This window comes from Tursiops truncatus, chromosome 5 (genome assembly GCF_011762595.2).
Source record: "Tursiops truncatus isolate mTurTru1 chromosome 5, mTurTru1.mat.Y, whole genome shotgun sequence".
Lineage (NCBI taxonomy): Eukaryota > Metazoa > Chordata > Mammalia > Artiodactyla > Delphinidae > Tursiops > Tursiops truncatus.
In genome coordinates, this window is record NC_047038.1 from 46,962,701 (window position 1) to 46,974,887 (window position 12,187).

The 12,187-nt window shown below is 36.2% G+C and overlaps 1 protein-coding gene and 1 long non-coding RNA gene across 5 annotated transcripts in view; one reads left to right on the forward strand and one right to left on the reverse strand.

Moving 5' to 3' along the window:
* SLIT2 (slit guidance ligand 2) overlaps positions 1–12,187 on the forward strand; it is a 383,800-nt gene that overhangs the window by 51,374 nt on the left and 320,239 nt on the right. The gene's annotated exons all lie outside the window — the stretch shown is intronic.
* LOC141278764 (uncharacterized) overlaps positions 1–12,187 on the reverse strand; it is an 84,085-nt gene that overhangs the window by 17,104 nt on the left and 54,794 nt on the right. Inside the window, exon 2 of the long non-coding RNA XR_012331951.1 lies at positions 5,717–5,839. This is a non-coding gene — a long non-coding RNA (uncharacterized lncRNA). The remainder of the gene's footprint in view (positions 1–5,716; positions 5,840–12,187) is intronic.

Consider the following 12,187-nt stretch of genomic DNA (forward strand, 5'->3'; position numbering starts at 1 on the left):
GAGGGACTAGGGGCATATTTTTATTTATTTTCCCCTGCAGAGTTTTAGCTATGAAAGCAGAGGAAGTACCTTGTTCAGTCATGTGTCACACACAGTTCTAACTGCAGTGTATTCCTTACTACTACTCAATACGTGTTTATTCACTGAATGAATGTCACTATTATTCCCCTTACCCTTAATTAAAAAGCCCAGCTAGATATTTACCAAAAAAAAAAAAAAAGAAAGAAAGTGAAAGAGAACTAAAAATTGAATTAAGGCAATGAAAATGGATAATATAAATGTATTTGGGGAACATTTCAAAGGTACTTGTTTGTGAAGGAAGAAGAGGAATTGTGGCAGACTATATTACATTGCCCACTGAGAAACACCTCCCAGTACTCATGGTCTTCTATAGCCCCTTTGGTTGAGTACGGGTTTGGCCTTGTGACTGGCATTGGTTAATGAGACATTAGTGAGATGCAAGCAGAGGTTTGATAAATGTTGGCACATTGGGGATTGTCCTCTTGGAATGCTTGCAGTTAGAGTGCACCTTCTTAGAACAGCTACCATGCCATGAGGAAGCCCAAGAAGTGATGTAGAAAGGTCCATGTGGAGTGAAACTGAGACCCCAGCCAACAGTCCCATCTTTGCTCCCAGCCAATCCCAACTGTCAGGGCATTTTGCAGCTTCTAGCCCTCTCAGCACCCTGGCTTTATTTACCATATGAAGGATAAAAACTGCCTGCTTAAACCACAGCATTTTGAGATAATCATTGATTGTCCTCTTAAGTGACTAAGTTTGAGGGTGCTTTGTTACATAGCAGTGTATAACTCAAATGGGAATCAAGAATAACTTTCATATATCTGGGCTGAATTAGTTGGTGGATTGTGATACCTTCATTTAGCTAAGATCAGAAATGCAAGCAGAGTAGCCCCTTGCGAGCACACTAGACTGAACTCCTGAAAAGAGGATTAAATATTTTTTTTACTGCATTTTAGCTCATAAAAGCTACTCAAAACTGTTTGCTGAATGCAATATTGAAAGAAAGTCATACTTAGGATATCGATGTGACATTTGATCAATGTTAGATAGAGAACTTTCCAAATAGCTTTCTTTTTTATTGTTGCTTTTGGTTATCATAGAACCCTGTGACCTAACATTCTGAATGGTAATAGGAGGTGGAAACACACACAGACACACACACACACACACAAACACACACATCAAAAAGGAAGGCACAATATTCTTTCAACTGGAACAGCTTAGATCAAAACACATGGGAAATAAATTTAAGGTCTACAACATATGTTAAAAAAACTGAAGTCGGGCTTCTCTGGTGGCTCAGTGGTTAAGAATCCTCCTGCCAATGCAGGGGACACAGGTTCAAGCCTTGGTCTGGGAAGATCCCACATGCCGTGGAGCAGCTAAGCCCGTGCGCCACAACTACTGAGCCTGTGCTCTAGAGCCTGCGAGCCACAACTACCGAGCTCGCTTGCTACAACTACTGAAGCCCGTGCACCTAGAGCCTGTGCTCCGCAAAAAGAGAAGCCCCCGCAATAAGAAGCCTGTGCACCGCAAGGAAGAGTATCCCCTGCTCTCTGCAACTAGAGAAAGCCCGAGCACAGCAACAAAGACCCAACACAGCCAGAAATAAATAAAATTTAAAAAAGAAACTGAAGTTAATGAAAAAATTTCAGTAACATAGGATAAGCCAGGCTTATCTGTTGTATTACATTTAATCTAATATATGAAGAATACCTTGCATGGTAAACCTCTAATTATACACACGTTTGTATACTTGGGTTTGAAAGTTTGGGGTTCCATCTGAATGAGAGGCAAATGATGTGTTTAGGGATTGGTTACTACTTCCTGATGAAAATGTACAGTTTAGAAATCCTAAATGAGCTGTGAGGTCTAATAGGATTGCTTGAGTGTGTAGATTTTCAAAGCTGTGATTTCCTTCTACAGAGTTTTGCATAATTCTTATACCTTCATTGCTATCAAAATTTCATTTGGCCAAGAAATAAGCCCTAGAATTTTGGTTATCCTGGAAGAAAAGAAAAATGGTGGAATCAGTTAAATCAGTGGAAGATGATGACAATAATTTTTTTTTGTTTTGCTTCTGAAGCTTAAAGCAGCAGGGGGCAGTAGAACATTTGAGTATGGAACAGAGGGAAAGGAGGACTGGTCAGTGGAGAAGGACATTGGTGTCTCTCAGGAAGTGTTATTTTTTATTTTTAAAAATTTTATACCCAAGACTCTTTTTAATCATTACTCATATTTCCTGTTCTCACCATCCTGCAAGATGGGGATGAATAGTCAGATATAGTCCAACATTAATAGTAAATGAAACCACTACTTTAGAAAAAAATAACTTTTGCTCCTTTCTCAACTAAATCAGTCAACAGAATTTGCTTCTATGTACAATATGTAATACCAATTTGTGTTTTAATTCCCTTTTCCTCTTGTGTATAACTTTTAAAAGTCCTAATAAGTAAAGGGACTCAAATTAGGAAGCATGAGAATTATAAACCAGATGATGAATTGTGTTTAATTTTTCAGTAGTTATGCAGCGTTCTTTTTGCTGGAGTTTGAGGTCTTTATCCCACTATACTTTCTCATGCTTCTTGTATTCTAGCAAGTCAAGCAAACCAGTCTTTATTCCTAGAGAAATTCTTTGCTCTCCTGCCTCTGTTCCTTTGCTCATACTGAACTTTTTACTTAGGTTTCCTGTATATTCATGACTCCAGCTTACAATCAATCTTCAAAACTTATTTTAGATTCCAGATTATTGGTGACCACTTCCAGTATTTCCCAACCAAAATAGCTGCACCCTCCATGCATTTTCTCAGCGGTATTCATGCACTAATAGTACGTGGTTTTCTACCTTATTAAAAAAAATCATCATTTGCATAAAATTTGTGTTTTCCTCATGAGATCAACTCTTTGAGTGCAAAAATTTCGCTCTCTGACATACACACAGCACCTACAATAGTTTCTTACTCTTGTTACACATTTGAGCAGTATTTGTTCAGTCAATAAATGCACTTATCCTTGTTAAATCTTACCTATACTGCATTCAGGCATTCAGGAGGTAGGGGTGAAAAGACAGGAAACTAACATTTATTAAGTGCTTAAATGTGTGCCAGGGACTCTAATTTTGTCAGTGTCAGTTCTCACTCTTTAAGGTGGGTAATATGTCCATGCAGATGTGAACATGAGCTCACAGGCTGTGACTTGCCCAAGCTCACATAGATGGTGTGAGACAGAAGTGGGATTTGAGACGCTGCTCATCTCCCCACACAACCCTCAAAGCCCACGGTGTTTTTACCACACAGCAAATATTTATTTAGTATCTACTATCTGCCACATACTGCTTTATGGACTATTGATTCTACATTGAATAAAACACTATCCCTGTCTCTGAAAGGCTCACATTCCAGCAGGGGAGAGATTAAAGTTATTATTATGATTCTGAGTGATAAGTGCTTGAAACATGTCCTATGGGCCTGCGGGGAGGGGACCATTAGCTGCCTAGAAAGAGTTGCACCTCGTGGAAAGTTGCAGATCAAATTTGAGAGGTGACGGGGCCTTGGAGGATTAGCAATTCACCAGGTGGAGAAGATAGGCTCCTCGGGCAGAGGAAGGAGTGTAAGGTCAAGAAACAGGAAGGCAGAATCCAAATATGTCACTTCATTGGGAGGGAGTGGACTTCGAACTTTGTGTAAGAGGCCAGAAGAGAATGGAGGATGCTGTCATCTCATTGTAGGGCCTCTGTAGCCCTCCAAGGTACCAAGAGGTAACCTGATGTGTTAAACCACAAGAATGCAGAGGTTTATAGACTAGATATGATAGAGTAGATAGAGGTTTATAGACTAGATATGATAGAGTAGATAGAGGTTTATGGATTGGATAGGAAAGCAGTGGTTTTACTGAATCTATAAGGTCAGATAGGAAATATATGAGAAGAAGCAGCATGGTAAAGCAACATGGACTTTGAAGTCAAATAGAAGAAGCTTGTAGTCCCAGCTCTGACACTTTTTAGCTATGTGATATTGACCTGACTTCTTTGAGCTTTGGTCATTGCCTCTGTAAAATGGGGATATTAACTCCCTCAAGGACTAGTGGTGCAGATTAGAGAACGGATACAGCACCTAATAGACAGTAGTGGTATTTAGTAAACACAAGCTTGTCTATAGGCTTCACTTCTCTGCATATGGGTATACTTATAAAAATGTTGATAAAGCACAGTTTCTAAGACTATGTATTTTTATATATTGTATGAAGTAGATTCAGGATTCTAATTATATACATAAAGGCACGCATACATAAGTACATAAATACAAACATGTATTTATGTAATATAGAGAAATCCTGATGCTATGAGGGCATGCTTTCCATTTTCTTGCATTTACTAGCATGAAATAAAAATGATTTTGTCATTCGTCCTTGAGTCTTATTTTGGGGAGTTTTGAGAATAAGTCTAATTTTGTGCCATTCCTATGACATTTTAGGCTCCTAACATCATTATTAATTCAGAATTATAAGTTATATGCGTCTTCTGGTTTATAAACCAGTTTCCTTGATTTTCAAGTATGGGCAGTTAACAATAGTGCTGTACTTTTTTTTTTTTTTTTTTTTCCGGTACGCCGGCCTCTCACTGCTGCGGCCTCTCCCGTTGCAGAGCACAGGCTCCGGACGCGCAGGCCCAGAGGCCATGGCTCACGGGCCCAGCCGCTCCGCGGCACGCGGGATCCTCCCAGACCGGGGCACAAACCCGCGTCCCCTGCATCGGCAGGCGGACTCCCAACCACTGTGCCACCAGGGAAGCCCTAGTGCTCTACTTTTAATGGAAATTATGTTTGCCAGAAGTCCTATTCTAGGTATTTTTAAGTTAAAAGAGTAAGTATTCTATTTACAATAAAGTTACTTTCAAGTATTTCAGAAACAACAATGAAAAGTTTTTCAGTAAGAACAGCAAGCAAAGTATGAAGGACGTCAAGTTGAATTCCCTGGGCTAGAAACTTCTTGACCCATTCACATCCCTACTTTCAGTCTTTGAATAAGGCACTGAACCCTCTTTTTGTCTATTAATTAATCTTTTAATTTTTTTCTTGATCCCCTCTGGTTTACTTTTCACCAGTCATTTCCATTTCTCCTATATTTTTAGCTTATTGCTTTCTGTTAGCTCTTTTCCTCTGCCTTTAAATATGGTCAAGATTCTGATGTCCTTAGCAAAAAAAGGAAGCAACAAATAAATCTCCTCTTGTTCAGTGTTTCTCTACTTGTTAAAATTCTATCGCTTTCCTCTAAACAGCTAGACATCTTGGTATAGTTATCTATTTGCTACCTAATTTGTCATTAATTCCTCAATCCACTGTGATAACCTCTACCCTTTGCCACACCTCTAAAGCTCCTTTTACTAAAATTGTTAATCCTCTGAATCTCCTCTTCCCAAATCCAGTGATCCAGTCTTAATCTTCATCTGCTACATTGGACAGAATTTGGCACCATCCTCTCTCTTCACGCATGAACATTTCCTCAAATATCTTTCCCATTCTTTTTTTGTTCTTATTCTATACATGTTTCCTGGACAAGCTCACCAATTTCCAGTTTTAAACTATACCACCACTAACATCCCTAAGATCTAGATCTTCATCCCAGAACTTCAGATTCACACAAGAAAATATTTGCTGCCCATATAAACTTGGGTGAAAAACTAGTAACTCAGACTTACCCAGCACAAAAATGTCTCTTTCTCTCTCTGTGCTGATCTCCTCCTCCTTCACCCCAGTCAAGAATGTGTTCCGTTCCCTCTGTTTTCTTTTGCAGTCCCCAGCACCATCCTTCCCTGAGTCACCTAGGACACAAACCTGGTGTCAGACTCAGATGTTCCTCTCATCTCACATCCCGTAAACCTTAATCCCTGACGATTTTGACTCCTAAGTATTTCTTGAATCTTTCTCTTCCTTTCCTATCCTGTTTACTATTACCCTAGATTATTACATTAGTCTAAAATGGTCTTGCTGGCTGGAGACCTGCTTCTTCCCATCAATGAACTTGCCCCAATTACTGCAGGGTACTCTGTCCCAAACCTAAGTCTCCCCATGTAATTATACTGAAATCTCTTTAATGCTACTGGGACCCCTTCTCTAACTTAATTTCAAATAGCTTTCATTTATAAATCCTCAAAAGAAGGGAATGTGTTTATTATTATCTGTATTCTCAAGAACCTATCACAGGAAAGGTAGTCCATAAATCCCTATGAACTGAACTCAATATTTTATACTAAAATAATTTTAATTAAAAAAATAATGTATAGGAAAATTGGGAAATTAGAAAACATTTTTTAAGTTTAAACTCTACATTCCGTTTTAATACCATGTTGTTATAACAAGATATCCCTCAGATGTTTATGTTTTCAGGTAAATATAACATTAACTTTTTTAAAATGTGATGAAATAATTTTGAATATCTTTATATTGTATTAAGATGGCAGTGTTATAAAATAAAAATGAGGTAGGACTTGGTGCATTGTAGATGGGCATTCTGATTGTATTTTAAATATAAGTTAATATGGAAACCAATTTATAAAATTAAAACATTTTTACTAAATTTTTCTCCAACTTATATTACATGCTGTTACTGGCAGTGAACAGTACTAGTTTGACTGGAAGGTTTTCTTTGTTGTGTTTTACTATTATAATTGAAATGGACTATTTTTTGTGGAATATTTAGTAAATTATACAGAATATTTAGGCTTGATTGCTTGCAAAATTAATGTAATCTTATTTGAAATACACTTTGTTAAGCCACTATAAATGTGTATCCAGTAAGTTATTCAATGAATTAGTATTCAGATGAAAACATATTGAGTTTCTTAGGGCTTTTAATATCAGTTCTATTTCTGTAAGCATTTTAGCTTTCCAGTACAAGGAATGCAATTTGAATTGTTTACTGCTGTAAGCCACTGGTTATTTTCAGGCATAATGGAATAATGGTGTTTAACCGCAATGTGGTATTTTCTAAAAGCACGTGAAATATTTCACGAATAAGATTAGCTAAAGAATTTAGTCTCATTTTATAACCATGACAGTATAGGTGTGCAACACGAGAAGTTTGTATTTTCAGAACAGTTTTTCAGCGTGTTATTTTAAAGAAAATGAAACTCTTTCTTATAGGATCAGATATTGGGTTTCCACTAACTGTGTTAAATATCTGGTTTTAAGTTACAGTATGGAAAATTTAGGTTACTCACTTATTTAGGCATTTTAATGTGAACCAAGAAGAGTTTAATAATTATAATTGAAAACTGTCATACAGATAGGATGGTGGGATGGCAAATTTATTCTTTAGCAGAATACTAAGAATTTTATTATTTCATCTCTGTCGGAGCGTCCTAGGGGCTTTTGTTTCTTGCCATCCTCACGCCTTTCCCTTCTGCCCTCACCACACACAGTTTGCTATGTGGGCAGCAGGGTCAGAAGGTTGGAGGGGGATGGGAGAGGAGGGGGGGCCGTTCTGGGGTGGCTGGACCAGAGGCAAGACTGGGACCTTCTCTTCTCTGAGGCAACAGGACTTCAGCAGCAAAAAGAAAACTAAGGTCCACGGGAGCAAAGTTTGATGTTTCCTATCATGATTGGATTTTAGACATGGCATCTTTGGCTCCATTTAAATTCTTGAAGTCTGTCAAATAAATGTCTTTGTTGTTGTGAAGATCTTTTAAGAATACAGAGAAAGACACAAAGAACTTGTATAAAAAACATTCTTAAAACTCCTAGAAACATCTCCTAGGAAAGAATGTTACAGTTCTAGTAACTAAGAACTAACTAAGATCTAAGTCATTTTGGTGGCTTATTGGATTGATACTATTTCATGAAAATTAAATAACTGTCATTGTGGTAAAACATTGGAATGAATTTATAAGGAATTGTTTATTTTATAGTACCAGGTAAGCATTTCTTTTCATGATTAAATCATATTATGAGTACCGCATCGAACAAAAGGTCAATTGCCTTTTCCTTGTCTCCTATAGACTTCATAAATTTACATTGAAAGTTATATAAATTTTGTGGATATATGTTATATCTTTTGAAAAATAGAAATGTGTATATCTCAGAGAAATACAAATTGTTTTAGATTTTCATTTTAAATTAACATTCTCCAAACATTTTTATGAGTGATTAGATTTATAGAATGTTATAGAAATTATATGCTATAGTTTTAGATAAAATTAAAATACATATTGAAGGAAAAAAATTCCAAAATATTATTTAGAGTAGAACTTATAATTAATATTTTCATCTCTCTTCAAATGACAAATTTACAAAGTTTTTTTTTGTTTTAATAATTAACTGTCATTCTCATAATTTTCATGGGACTCTGAAATTGATTATAAATTGGCTATAATTTTTGATGTTTAATTTTCAGTAGAGGGGTTGTTATTATTTAGCTATTAAAAATGTATTGGGTCGGGACTTCCCTGGTGGCGCAGTGGTTGAGAGTCCGCCTGCCGATGCAGGGGACACGGGTTCGTGCCCCGGTCCGGGAGGATCCCACGTGCCGCGGAGCGGCTAGGCCCGTGAGCCATGGCCCCTGAGCCTGCACGTCCGGAGCCTGTGCTCCGCAACGGGAGGGGCCGCGGCAGTGAGAGGCCCGCGTACCGCAAAAATAAAATAAAATAAAATGTATTGGGTCAATGTTAACCTTTAATATAAGCTTTCTTGTTTTCTAAGAATGTTCTTTCACATAGAAAATTGACAGAAAAGGAGAGAACTCTAACCCTAACAAAGAATAATAATACCAAAGGTTTTGGATTGCCATAGCAAACTGTGTGGCTTTTCGGTAGGAGGGTTTTCATTCAATACTATTAGCCAAGTGATTCCATGGCATATTACATTCTAGCAGTGATTGTATCTGTCAGACCCCAAACATGGTAATCATTGGTATTTTAGCTAATAGTTTATTGTTTGTGTGTTTGCTCGCCTTTATCAAATTCTTAGCTGAGAGATTTGTTTTCATCTCACTTACAGTAAAAACAGACTGTGCTGAGTCTGAATGTAAAAAAAAAAAGCCAACATTTTTGCCTGAGGAATTTTTTTAAATCATATCTGCTAGGTGAACTTGTGGTAACCAATTACTGATAATCCCTGGCAATCATTATGAGAAATAGCATTTAAAAAAATAAAAGAAGAAAAAAATGTAATGATGCCACTGCATGAAAAAGAACATTCTGGAGTTACAGAAAATAGTCCAGTCAATGATAATCATATGTTATTCAGTACAGGTTACTCAATTGTCATTTAACAGCTTGGAGCTTTATATATATGTATCTCTCTCTCCCTCTCTCTCTCTCTCTCTCTCTCTCTCTCTCTCTCTCTCTATATATATATATCTCTACAGTTGTTCCTTCAAAGAAATGAGATTTAATTTACATACTCATGCTCATGTGCAAACACACACACAAACTTGGTTAATAAAGTTCACATCTTTCTTATTTCAAGTTATTATAAATTTATTTTGTAGCCTGAAATACTTTTATGCTTTTATTGTTAAACATATGTCTTTGACAATCTCTGTGTGATTGTGTTAGAATTTGACATAATTAAGAGCTTCTTCAGTTCTATGATTGGTATAGGTGCTTCTAGACCTACTTGTAAGATACTGTTTGTAAACCGCACTGCTTTAATCACATTCTCCTGTAGTTTCTTGGCACAATATTTGGCTTTTTGTAGAAAGTAGCCTTCTTATTGCTTTCTGCCTCCTATTTTTTTCTTTTTAAGCTTATCCACATCACTGCTTAAGTATCTTAGAGTCCATGTTTTTACAGCTATTTTTAGTGTCACAAAAATAAATATTTTATGTATTATGACTGCAAGTAGAATGTTGTTCTTGGTTTGTAGATCTTAGTTAGGTTGTTTCTCAGTCCTGGGGCAGTTAAAGCTGAAAATTAGATGATAAGCATATTTCTGCCAACCCCAGGTCAGATTACATTCTGATGGGCAGGATGACATAGTGGAAAATATCCACCTCCCACGTCAGAAAAGCCTGGATTTATATTCCAGCTCTCTATTTATCGGCTGTGTTATCTTGGACAACTTTCTCAGTCTTTCATCCTTAATACAGAAGTAACAATATGTGCCTCTGAGGATTAAATGAATGTTAAGATGTGCTAAGGATTAGAAACACTACATAATGACAAAGTACAAACAACCTTCCTTCCCACAAATATTTTACAGTTTTAGAGGTTAGTACATGTACATGCACATTTATTTTAAAAATTGTATATTAAATACATGTATATGTAGATATGTATATGAGTTTCTACTTTTTGCCAGGCTCTGTTCTAGATTCTTGAGATACGTGATTTAACAAAACAAAGGCCCCAGTCCTTGTGCAGCGTAATAATTTAGAAAGTGAATATTGCAAACTTTCTTTCAGTGTCACTAATGTTTATTTTAAACCAGTCCAGCGATTTGGGCTATGTGTTTTCTTGGTTCTCACTATATTCATATTTCCATGAAATAATGGAGAGAAGAAAATTTCTCATGTGAGAAGAGGTCTTATGAATTGATTCGAAAAGACAAAGGATATATGGGAAAGTGAGTAAATGATATTAGTAGGTAATTCACAAAAGAAGAAATGCAGATGGCTAATAAATTCATGGAAAGCTGCTCAAACTCCCCAGTAACATGGGAAATGCAAATAAAAGCATATCTGGTATTTTGTTCACAAAAGTGGCAAAAGGGAGAAATATTGATATTATCCAGTGTTGGTATGTGAAGGTATGGGGAAAACAAGCAAATTTCTACAAAGGGATGTGAATTGTAATTTTTTTTTTTGGAAAGCGATCTGTATTACCTAATAAAATAAAAACGAATGTGATCATTTACCCCTGATTCAGCTGTTACCCCTGATTCAGCTGTTTCACTTTTAGTAATCTGTCTTGGAGAAGTAAAGGTACAAATATGTAAAACTGTTTTCAACACTGTACTACATTACTATGTGTAAAAACAAAAAGCTAAGAAAAAAATCAAGTCTCTCAATAAAGGGACATTTCAACACTAATATACTAATATTTGAAATATGTCTTCAAAACTATTCATCAATGTTTGTGAGAACAAAAATCTGGAAAAAATCATGAATTTTCATTAATAATGGAGTAGTTCAATGAAGTGTGGTGAACCCAAAGTATGCAGCATTATGTAGATATTCAAAACGATGAATAGGAGCTATCAGCATTGACCTCGGTGGGTGTCTATGATATATTATTAAGTGAGAAAAGCAAGAGGCTTGTAATGAACTTATGATCACATTTTTGTTTTAATACTTCTATATACATGGTTATTTCAAATTTGAAGATGTTTTGTGAACATAGAGAAAGATAGGGAAGAATGTATATGAAACTTACCTCTGTGAGGGTTGTTGATGGGAGATGGAAAGTCACAGCACTTGACTTTCTTCTCTCTGATTGTTTGACTTGTTACAATTATCATGTATAATGTTGTAATAAAGAAACAAAATAGAAAAATTAGAATTTCAAGCTATTAGAAATGGTCTATTTAGGGTTTAATTGGTATATCCCTTATCAGTGTGGAGGTTAGTTACAGAATCTACTGCAATGCTTTGCATTATAGTAGGTGTTTAGTAAATATTTCAATAATTCATTAAGTAAAATGTACTGAGGACTTTTAACACCTACCTATATGTATGTGTGTCTCCCTCTTTCTCTCTCTCCATATGTATATACAATATTTACTTATTATTTATGATACATTTATACATAAAAATACGTTTGAGAGCTCTTGCATAGAAGGTACTTTTGTCTTGAAATGACCTTCCTGCTTAGCGTGGACTTCTGTTTTTTTGGTAGTGGGAATGAACCAAGCGTAGATAGTAACAGAGCCCATAATAAAGTCACCTCCCTCTAGCTTCCTCCCAGTCTCCAAAAATGTGAGCTGGGCAAGGCATAATGAACTTTATGCATTCATTCACTCAGTTATTCCAAGGTTTATTGCTTGTTAAGCCTTATGGGGGAAACAACGATTTATTCATGGGTCTTTTGCCTATAAGGAGTTTACCGTTCTGCAGGTTATAAACATGTCATCAATTCCATGTCACTTGATTTTTATCTTTTCAGCATAGATTATGGTTTTATTACATACTTATTATCAACTTTTACCCCCAAATCAAAACCCCTCCGTTCCTA